The sequence below is a fragment of the Heterocephalus glaber genome, unplaced genomic scaffold (assembly GCF_053883595.1).
Source record: "Heterocephalus glaber isolate CG9 unplaced genomic scaffold, H.glaber_assembly_v1.0 deba00000896, whole genome shotgun sequence".
In the NCBI taxonomy this organism is placed as follows: Eukaryota; Metazoa; Chordata; class Mammalia; order Rodentia; family Bathyergidae; genus Heterocephalus; species Heterocephalus glaber.
The window spans coordinates 4,901,196-4,912,766 of NW_028258170.1; the positions used below are offsets into that span (position 1 = coordinate 4,901,196).

General features: G+C 39.6%; 1 pseudogene; it reads right to left on the reverse strand.

Moving 5' to 3' along the window:
• Positions 1–3,612: 3,612 nt before the first annotated feature.
• LOC101711530 (glutamate dehydrogenase 2, mitochondrial-like) lies at positions 3,613–8,132 on the reverse strand (annotated as a pseudogene).
• Positions 8,133–11,571: the final 3,439 nt, after the last annotated feature.

An 11,571-nucleotide genomic window follows, 5' to 3' on the forward strand; every position in this document is an offset into this window, starting at 1 on the left:
AGAGTGCTATAGTTTTCAGAGAAGAGGTCTTTGATTCCTTTTGTTAGGTTGATTCCTAAGTATTTCAGTTTTTTGGATGCTATTGTGAAAGGAATCATTTGCCCTATTTCTCTCTCAGTGACTCTGTTATTCATGTAAAGGAAAGGTATTGATTTTTGTGTGTTGATCTTGTAACCAGCTACTCGACTGAATTTGGTTATTAAGTGTAGAAGACTTTTGGTGGAGTTCTTGGGGTCTTCTATATAGAGTATCATGTCATCTGCAAATAATGACAATTTGCCTTCTTCATTTCCTATCTTTATTCCTTTTATTTCTTTCTCTTGTCTAATTGCCATGGCTAATGTTTCCAAAACTATATTGAACAAGAGTGGTTATAGTGGACATCCTTGTCTTGTTCCTGATTTTAGTGGGAAGGATTTCAGTTTTTGACTATTTAGTATGATATTGGCTGTTGGTTTTTCATAGCTGGCTTTTGTCAGTTTGAGGTATAGGTCATTTATTCCAATTTTTTGTAGGGTTTTTATCATAAATGCTTGTTGGATTTTGTCAAATGCTTTTTCTGTGACTATGGAGATAATCATATGGTTTTTGTCCTTGGCTCTATTGATATAGTGTATTACATTGGTTGAGTTGCATATGTTGAACCATCCCTGAATCCCTGGGATGAATCCCATTTGATCAGGGTGTATGATCTTCTTGATGATCTTCTGCATTCTACTTGCCAGTATCTTATTAAGTTTTTTTGCATCTATGTTCATTAGTGAGATTAGCCTATAGTTCTCTTTTCGGTTGAGTCTTTCTCTGCTTTGGGGATCAAGGTGATGCTTGCTTCAGGAATGAATTTGGGAGTATTGCTTCCCTTTCAATTTCATTGAAGCATTTAAAGAGTAGTGGCAGTAGTTCCTCTCTAAATGTCTTGTAGAATTCAGCAGTGAGGCCATCAGGGCTGGGCTTTTCTTACTTGATAAGTTTTTAATTACGTTTTCAATTTCATTGGTTGACATTGGGTTGTTTAGAATTTTTAGGTCTTCTTCGTTCAGCTTTAGTAATTCATATGTATCTAGGAATCTGTCCATTTCTTCTGTGTTGTCCATCTTATTGGCATATAGGTCCTGGAAGTAGGTATTGATGATCCTCTGGATTTCTGCTGGGTCTGTTGTAATTTCACCCTTTTCATTCCTAATTGCATGGATTTGGGCCTTTTCTTTCCTTTTTCTGATAAGGTTGGCTAAGCGTTCGTCAATTTTGTTGATTCTTTCAAAGAACCAACTCTTGGCTTCATTGATTTTTTGTATCATTCTCTTAGTCTCTATTGCATTGATTTCTCCTTTGATCTTCATAATTTCCTCCCTTGTATGAGCTTTGGGTTTGTCCCGCTCTTCTTTTTCTAGAAGCTTGAGGTTTAGCATCAGGTTGTTTAATTGAGCTCGTTCTGTTTTCCTAATATATGTATTCACTGCTATGAATTTCCCTCTTAAGACTGCTTTCATTGTGTCCCATAGATTCTGATATGTTGTATTGCCATTGTCATTTAATTGGAGGAACTGTCTGATTTCTTTAATTTCCTCTGTGACCCATTGGTTATTCAGAAGTGTCTTGTTCAATTTCCATGTGTTTATGAAATTTTTTGAGTTTCTTTTGCTGTAGATCTCCAATTTCATCTCACTATGGTCTGATAATATACAGGGGATAACTTCAATTCCTTTGCACTTACTTAAACATGTTCTCTGCATGAGTATGTGGTCTATTTTGGAGAACTACCCATGTTCAGCTGAGAAGAATGTGTATTCCGACTTTTGGGGTGGAACACACTGTAAACATCTGTTAAGTATTTTGTTCAAGAGTTTGATTGAGTTCTAGTATTTCATTCCTTATTTTTAGTCTAGTTGATCTATCTATTTGTGACAGTGGGGTACTGAGGTCCCCCACTACAATTGTATTAGTGCATATATGACTTTTCATGTCTGTTAGTATTTGTATTATATAGTTGGGTGCACTAGTTTTTGGTGCATAGCTATTTGTGATTGTCATCTCTATCTCTTGGATTGTTCCCTTTACAATGATGCAGTGTCCTTCTTCATCTCTCTTCATCAGTGTTGGTTTGAAATCTAGTGAATCTGCAAAGAGGACAGCTACTCCTGCTTTTTTTCAGGTTCCTGTCACATGGAGTATTGTTTTCCACCCTTTAACTTTCAGTCCATGAGTTTCATTTTGAATTAAATGTGTTTCTTGTATGCAGCATACAAGATGTTGTATTTTGTTTCTTGACTCATTCTGCCAGTCTATCTCTTTTGAATGGTGAATTGATACCATTAACATTGATGGTTATAACTGATAATGTATTGACTTATCTTTGTCATGACTTTTTCTTTTTGTTGGGTTCTCCCCGTTTACATTTAATTTCTTGTTGTGCCAGATGGGTTCATTCTGCTTTGCTTCCTGGGGTTGTGATCCTCAATGTCTGTTCCCAGGATATTGTGAAAAATTTTTTGGAGTGCTGGTTTGGTGTTCATGCAGTTCCTAAGGTGCTCTTTGTCATGAAAGCAGCTTATTTCTCCATCCAATTTTGAAAGATAGTTTTGCTGGGTACATCAATCTGGGTTGGAGGCTGTTTTCTTTTAGGGCTTGGAATATGTCACTCCAAGCTCTTCTTGCCTTGATGGTTTGTGTTGAGAAGTCCGCTGTGATTCTGATGGGCTTTCTTTTGTATGTGATTTGTTTCTTTTCTCTAACTGCTTGTAGAATTTTTTCTTCCATTGAGTTTCTGGAATCTTAACAATTATATGGCTATGTGTAGATATTTTTTGATCAAGGCTATTTGGAGTCCTATATGCCTCACTTATCTGTATGTCAAGTTCTTTTCCCCTGCTTGGGAAATTTTCTGCCATTACTTATGTGAACAGTTTTTTTGTGTCATCTGCACTCTCTCCTGTTTCTTCTTTGACTCCAATCATTCTTATGTTATTCTTCTTTGCACCACCTAGCAGCTGCTGGATTGATTTCTCATGTTCCCTTACAATTTTGAAGCAACTTTTCTTTTCCTGGTCACTAATTCCAATCTTATCTTCTATATCTGAAATTCTGTTCTCACATTGGCTCATTCTGTTGCGTAGACTTTCAATGGATTTTTTGATCTCCTGGAAATCTATTTGCATCTGTTTTATGGATTCCATTTGCTTCCTGTGTTGGGATTCCATCATGTTCCTCAGCTCCTCTCTAGATTTATTAATCATGTCTTGCACTAGAAGCACAATCTCTGCTGCTATCTGAGAAATCATTTCTTATTTCATTTTTTCCAGATCCTCTTTGTTGTCAGTTCAGTGGGTCCAGGTGGTTGAGTGTCAGATTGTTCCATCTCATTTCCCCTTGGGGTTGCTGTAGGTCATCTGGAAGTCTGGTTTTGAGGCTTATTTATGTGTCTTCTCATTTTGGACCCGATGGTGGGGGGTGCTGTTTGCACCTGTGTGGTTCAACTCCTCTGAGCTGGGAGAGGTGGGACAGTGGCTCAGAAGCCCCTTCCTCTCAATTTCTTCTTTCTTAGGGGGCTGATTCAGATTGACTTGCTAAAAATGCTGTCCTGGAATGAGTGAAGAAAGAAAGAGATTTCTGTGGCTACCTGTGCACTTGTGGCAGATCAGCAGGAGCCACAGGTGAACAGGATAGTAAGGAAGTCAGCCCTGATACCTCTATGTGATGGTCACCACCTGCGTCACTGTGTACTTTGTGTAATGTGTTTGGCAGACCTTCCACTGTGTAGGCTACCCCAGAGTCCCCGAGATCCTTCTCAAATACACCTGATACCGTATCCCAGAACTCTGCTGTGGGTATAATAGGAATAACTCCATCCTGCTTTCCAAATTTTTTTTCTAGGTGCTCTTGAAAAGACCTGAGGAAGTGGTAGTTAGGATATTTTTCACATTTGAAGGTCAGACAGCCATAGCTGACATGATTTAGATTTTTCAGCCACTCAGTGTAAGATTCTGTCACATTGCCAACATTCATATGGAGATCTGCAATATTAACCACAATGTTTCTCTTCAGGAGAATTCTATCAGTTTCTGGAGCTGTTAGTTCACTTGGACCTTCAGCTATGGCCTTGGCTTTGACTCTTTGCATTGGATTTGGTCATTTGCTATTTGCTCGCAGCTGGGATCGGTATGCCATATCCTCCAGGATGCTTCTTTTTATAGAACTTTGCCTTGGGGAATCTCAGCATTGATCCATGTTGTAATTTGAAATCATCCAGTTCCTTTGGGTCCATAACATATGGATTCCATACAGCCCTATCAGATTCACCACCAACACCACATTAGCATCAAAGTGATGCAAATATCTCACTGAGTGCAGGCTCCTGTTAGCAAATCCCTGAACACCCAATGTCTCATCTTCAAATCCTGATATCATTTCTAAAATGCTCATTTAAGGAGCTTCATTAATGAAGTTTTCCATCCTATGGAGAACACTACTGACAGTAGCAGAGGTGCCTCCTTGGTTGCCGCCTTGGCTGACGGTTTACTAGTGACTCAGGCATGCTGATTAATATCAAGGTACCCCGCAGTGCAGTTATGGTGCCAGCAATCTAGGCTGTCTCCCACTGGTCCTTGTTTCTGTACAGGGCAGGCACATCAATGCCAGAACCTGTAAACCTTGTCTTTGCTAGTTCCATGGCAAAGCTCTTGGGTATCTTCTCCAATTTGCTCTCCTTAGAGTTCTTGATCCTGGTACTACTTTAGCACCTTATCACCCACTGCTCATGTGAATGTCTTCAGGAAAGCCAACACTGTATTTCATTCACACACCTATCAGTTCTGTAACTGATACCCGCCCTTGCAGAGCATGAGGGTTGGGTGTGCAGGGCTCACTAGCCCTCACTGACCATCCTGGGGGTAGTGGGCAGGAGTGCAGAGTGGAGGCAGAGCTGCCTAAGACTGCATTGCAGGCCTGGTGATCCACCAGATGCCATCCACCCCTGGGGACAGCAGCAGCACTTGGTTCAGGCAGCAGCGGCGCCCAACAGTGGAGAAGGCAAGGTTCCTGGGGGCCTGCGGGAGGCTGCACTTGTAGGCTGGCAGATGTTGCCCTTTCAAGCCATAGACTTCTGCATTTTCTACTCAGTAGTTTTTAAAAAGTGCACATTAATTGTACAGAATATTGGATTTCATTGTGACATTTTCTTAAATTCATGTAACTTACTTTGATCATGTCTATGTCCCTTATTATCCTTTCTTGTTCTCCCGCCTCCCTCCCATGATCCTCTTCTCTTATCTAATAATCTCCCTTCTACTTTCATACCCCCCCCCAATTCCACATAGGAAAGAAAATGTGTGGGGCTTTTTTTTTCTGGCTTGACTTTGATATCTTGCAGATCCATCCATTTTCCAGAAAAATACTTGTTTATGGCTTAATAATATTGCATTGTGAATACATACTACTTTTTCTTTATCCATTCATCTGTTGACCAGTGCCAGGCTGATTCCATACTTATTGGCTATTGTGAATCGTGTCATGGTAAACATGGGTATGCAGGTATCTACAGTGCATTGACTTTAATTTCTTCCGGATTTTCATTGACATGGATTCTTTTTTTTTTTTTTTGGTACTGGGAATCAAACTCAGGACCTTGTGCTTTTGAGTCAGGCATGGTGCCACTGAGCTAAATCCTCAGTCCCAACATGGATTATTCTTGACAGCCCTTCATGGCACTGGTAGATACCACTGACTGTCCTAAAGAGTGTCTGTCAACTTGTTTGGTATGAGAAGTAAATTAACTGAGGAAGGAATACACAACCTAACTTTTGATATAGGTTCATTCTTTTAACCCTTTCTTTTCAGGTAGCAAGCTTGGAAGGAAATTAAAATGCCTTAGGATTTTAGTTACTAAATAGCTGCTCATTACATTCAAGTTTTTTTTTTAAATATTGAAACTCTTTCTTCCACTGGTGGTTGAGGTCTCTGAATTGGCTAGGGTTCTCTAGAGAGACAGAATCAATAGAAAATATTCATGAATGTGTTAGATGGACAGACAGGATAGAAGTGCAGTGGGGCACAATGGCTGTCTGTATGCTGAGAGTTGTGGCTGCTCAATCCAGGAAGCTGGAATCTACAGAACAAGAGACCAAGGGTCTGCACCAGGCTGCAAGTGAGGACTGGAGGCTCCCTAGAGTCATTACTGAGAGTTCGTCTTGAAAGATGAAGAAGCAGGTGTCTGTCATCCGAAAGTGGTGACAGCAGCAAGACACATCTGCTCAAGCAAAATGAAGCTTTTCAAACACAGGACAGCTTCCCCCTTCTTCCCTTTTCATTCCATCTGGCTGCAGGCCTACTGGATGGTAGCAGCCCAGTTAAGACAGGTCTTCCTCCTGCAGTTTGCTGGCCTACGTTTTCATCACCCTGGAAACATCCCAGCGACACACCGGAAGTGTGTTCCGCTCTCTCACTAGGTGCCCCTTAATCCAGTGCAGTTGATGATCTGATTAAAGGTCACAGTTCCTCAACCTGTATTTAACCTGGCTGATTTATTTATCACAGAAGTTTTAAAAATGAAACTAATGTAGTTTGTGGTCCACTGACCCTGTGGTTTGGGAAAAGTTTCCCTAATCCCCTTCACAAACTATAAAAGACTCAGAAGAAATCCAACATAAAAATTATTTTTTCAAATGTGTATTGTGACTCATGCTTGTAAGTCCAGCTATTGGGAAGACTGAGGCAGGTGGATGGAAAGTTTAAGACCTGCCTGGGCAATTTATTGAACCTTATCTCAAAATTAAAAAATAAAAAATGCTGTGGATATAGCTTAGTGCTTCCCAGGTTCTGAAAAAATTTTCCCTAAAATTTATGTATAGAATGAGAATTAGTTTGGAACAAAATAAAGAGAAGATAATTATTTCATTTTCCTGCTTGAGTACTATACTACTAAACATAGAAGTTACCTTGTAACCAGAGGAGGCACATAAAGGTTCACCTGTTACAGAGCATGGTAATACCTTCACTGTAAGGAAAGAGAATTTAGTTTCATTTATCCAACACATGTATTCTGAGTTGAATGCTTATCACATTCCAGATCATCTGCAGTTTGCAGGGGATGAAGCAGTGACCAGAAGAGTCACAGAATTATGTTCAAGGAGCTCACAGTGTAGTTGGACATTCGTTTATTCATGAAAGTATGTTTTTATGGTACTGGGGCTTAGGGTGCCATAGACCTTTTACACTTACCTACATTCCTAGCTCTTTTTAAGCGTTGTTTTTGCTTCTTTTTGAGACCAGGTCTAACTAAGTTGCTCAGGTTGGGCACAGACTTTCCATCCTCCAGCCTCAGCCTGTCAGAAAATTTAAGATGAAAATTTTTTTTTTTGGTACTGGGGATCAAACTCAGGCCCTTGCACTTGTGAGGCAGGTGCCCAGAACCACTGAGCTAAATCCCTAGCCCCTAAGATGAAAAATTTTTAAGTACTTAGAATAATGCCAGGCACATAATCTTTGTTTAATGATAAATGAAAAAACAAATCGACTTTTTCTCTTATGCTCTTGGTATTTTATGGGACCATGTGGATATTACTGGGTGGAGGTGGGAGACTGGTATAGCTTTGTCACATTCACAATAGGAAATCACGTATTCTTGACTCCTGTTATCACTTTCATAAGCCAGGTATTTCAGTGTGTCTGAATTTTACTCCTCTTTTTCATATTTCTCTGAGCATGTCCCAACTACTGTCCCATGCCGTCCCTGAAGTTACCACACTTTCATGGGTCTTCTCGTGGTGGCCCAGGTCTACTCAGACACTTTCTCCTGCTGAAGCTGCTCAGGGTCACTTACAACGGACTTAGCTGCTGGGCAATGAGTCTCCACCGATGGGATACACTGTCCCATAGGGCACATTTCTTCCACTTCCTGTCACATTTCCGCACAGGAACTACATAGTGATGTTGCTTATGTGCTGTGTTGTTCAGGCTCCACTTTTAGGAAGAGAATGTGCAGATCCTGTCAGCAGCACTCTGCCTTGACAGAGCTCTAACATGGAATTTCTAATTCTTGGTGATGGCTTAGATGGGCCTTGATGATCACTCACATGCCTGCTCTTCTCTTCCTTGTGTAAATCATGCTTAGTATTAAGGTTTATATCTAAATGTTCCATCGTGTGCTCATAGGCAGGGCTTTTGGGAGGTGATTAAATTATGTGGGGTTATAGCTGACTTGCTGTTAGCAGGTGGGGTGGGGTCTGGCTGGAAGAGGATGGTGATGAGGGCACGACCTGGAAAGGTTTGTCTCCCTTCTTGCTTCTTCCCTTCCCTCTCTCTGCTCCCTGGATGCCCAGAGGTGAGCAGCTTTCTTCCCTTCAGGCCCTTCCACCATGAAATTTTGCTCTGGGGCCAGCCAACTATGGACTGAAACCTCTCCAAACTGTGAGCCCAAATAAACCTTTCCTCCTTTACATGGAAGGTGTCAGGTGTTTTGTCTCAGTGGTCAGGAAGGTGACTAAGACACTCAGATATGCTGGATGCAGTGTGGCCCAAGCCTGAGGTTCCACTGCAAATTAACTTTAAACCCTCTAAATGGTCAAGAGTAAAGAAACTGCTCAATATTACAAACTAGCATATTATAGAAGACACTATTGTTCCCACAATGGGGACAATTTCTAATCTAAATTCTATCTTAAAAATCTTACCATCTACAAAAACTCAATTTTTCCTTACTTCAGAAGCCTGACTGTTCAAGCCCTTGAATAAACAAACCACCAGGAGAGATAGAATGGAAACATAAACATACACTTGTAACTTTCTGGGTCCATGTTATTCTATTAAAATCAGGTTGAATAAGATTGTTAAGTATTTGTTAGGTGTGTATTGTGCCTGGCAGTGATGATCATAAAAGTAGAAGATAAAGTTCTTGTTAATTTGGAAATTATTTTTTGGAGAGAGAATGTTCAAATTGTGGGCAGATGTTAGTAGAGTATAATTATATATGTGGTATGTTTTGTAATAAAAGCACCTGAATTAAACAATTATTCTTTGGCCTGCATACTTATACACGAGATTGTATTAGGAGAGACTCATTTTTCTATTTCAGTTGGTTTCATGTAAGCTTGTCATAAAGGAATTCATACTTTAAACTTTTCCTTGGGTTGGGTACAGGGAACCTTAGATCTATTATCAGGAAACAGGTTCTCTAAAGAGGTGAGGGATAGGAGAAGGGTGAATTCAATAGGTTGAAGTCAAGCTGTGGTTACTATGAAAATTCATTAAAAAAGTCACTTCAGTGAGGATCAGATCTGAACTATAAATATTGAATCAGGAATTGCCATCATAAAATGGAAATCTGTTGTAGGAATCAGAAGCTCTGAAATCACAAGGTTTTAATTCTGCATTTGATCTTTATTGGGTTTGTGATTTTGGACACGTCACTGAAACTCAGTGGACTGTCTCATTCTTTTCTTTTAGCTTTTTCCTGATTTCTAATTTTTATTGGTACACATTTACTGTACATAGTGACTCCATCCTCATGGGGAGTTGGTACATGTATATAACACTTTCTCATTTTCTTTTGTAAATGTAGGAGATGTCCGAGCTGAGTTCTGAACCTCTGTGGTTCATGTGGCTGGACAGACTGGGAGAAAAGCAGTGCTGGCCAAAACAGTGGGGAGAGTAAGGCCACAGCTGGACAACAATTAGGTTGGAAAAAGGGAAGGAGAAGGAATTCCAATAAGAAGGACACAGAGGCTGAAAGAAAATGCAAATTGTGGATTTCAAGGAGAGCGGAATGAAGGCAGGAAGGTGAGAAACTTGAGTGAGGACTCTGTAGTAGCTGTAAGAGCCCTGCATTCTGAGTTTTCTAGAACAGTCGTTGTGATTACAGTCACAATCTGTCTTCTGCAAATGGTCATGAAATATTAAATTCCTATGCTCTTTTTATTGTTCCTGTGTGCTGGCTCTTTAATTTCTTTAAAATGTCCGCATTTGCAAAGTTGTTTCAGTTGCAAACATCTTGGCCATTGCTGTCCTAGCTTCAGTGGATCAGGTGTCCTTTCTCCTTGTGCTTCTCATGTTTGCAGCAAATAATCTTAACTTGGGCATGAATTTCCTGTATTGTATCAGTTCTGTGTATTTGTGTTTGTCTACTCCTTACCTTCAGACTAGAGCTTTTCTCACCTCTGTTCTCAGAATACTCTGTATGTCCCCCACCCTTTCCTTGACATTTAAATATACACATGTGTCTTTCCTCTCACCCAACACTACTGAATTTCTCAGGTTTTTCCCTTCCTTCCTTCCTTCCTTCCTTCCTTCCTTCCTTCCTTCTTTCTTTTCTTTCTTTCTTTCTTTCTTTCTTTCTTTCTTTCTTTCTTTCTTTCTTTCTTTCTTTCTTTCTTTCTTTCTTTCTTTCTTTCTTTCTTTTCTTTCTTTTCTTTCTCTCTTTCCCTCCTGCCTTTTCTCTTTCATCTGCAAGGTAAACACAATGAACAATACTTTGACACACCTATTGTTGAATGAATAAATTACTTATTGTTGAGCTACATTTCACATGTATTGTGGTGGAAAGTGTAATTTTGATGTTGGGACCCGAAGGAACTTTTGAACTCTTTTTTAATAGAATTCTAGCTTCTATGTTTCTCCTAATATTCCTGTGACTCCAGCTAAATTTTTAGTGTCAAAAAGAAAAAGCAGTGAAGTTCTATTAGTAAAGCGAAAATATTCAGACCTAAAAGACCTCAAATAGAAGATCAATGGGCTGTGAAAGAATTATCTACTTCATCTAAGTCACCCTCACCTTTTCTGCTAGAAAAACTGGCTTTATTTCAATTCAGTCATAAAAGCAGTGGGTTATTAGCAGGAAAACAGGCAAGCAGTTCTTCCACTATAGTTACAGTTAAGGACAATTATGGCATTAAGTTCATGGAAACTGAAGAGATTAATAGACTTTTCAAGGAGTTTTATGGACAATTATATATGAATGATAACTGCACTATGTGTTAAGGGAAGAGCTCATATATCTGCATTTCCTTAAATGTGAACAAATTTTGGAAGGCATAGAAACCTTGTTGAATAAAACTATTCTTCCTACTTAAATCTGCCAAAAAGAAAAACAAAGAAGAAAAAAAAAACCCTAGGTAAGGTCAATATGCAGCCAGCTCCATTAAAGTTTTGCATTAAAGGTTTCATTAATCTTTTATAGATTGTATGATAATAAGACTATTTTATCTCAAATGATCCTGGCCTGGATTTTACTTGACATGTGTTTTATTAAGAGCTCTGATCTGCCATCTTAATAATGCAGTGCAGGTATTTATTTAAAAATTTTGTTAAATCACATTTTCTATGTGTTTCTTTCAAGAAGTTGAAGGTATTTGATGGTTACTTTGTTAATATGTGTTGCCTTGCTCTGCTGAAGACGTGTAAAAGGCGTTTCTCCTTCTGTTATCCTGTCATGTCTTCACGCTGTGCTCAACCTCTGCTTGTTGCTTCCCCAGGCAGTGTCCAGCAGAGGGTGAGACAGCCCGACACTGATCCCACATGTCACGGAAAGCTCAAGGAAGTACAGAGAAGTGGCAGAAAATGAATAAATATTCAACAAACAATGTT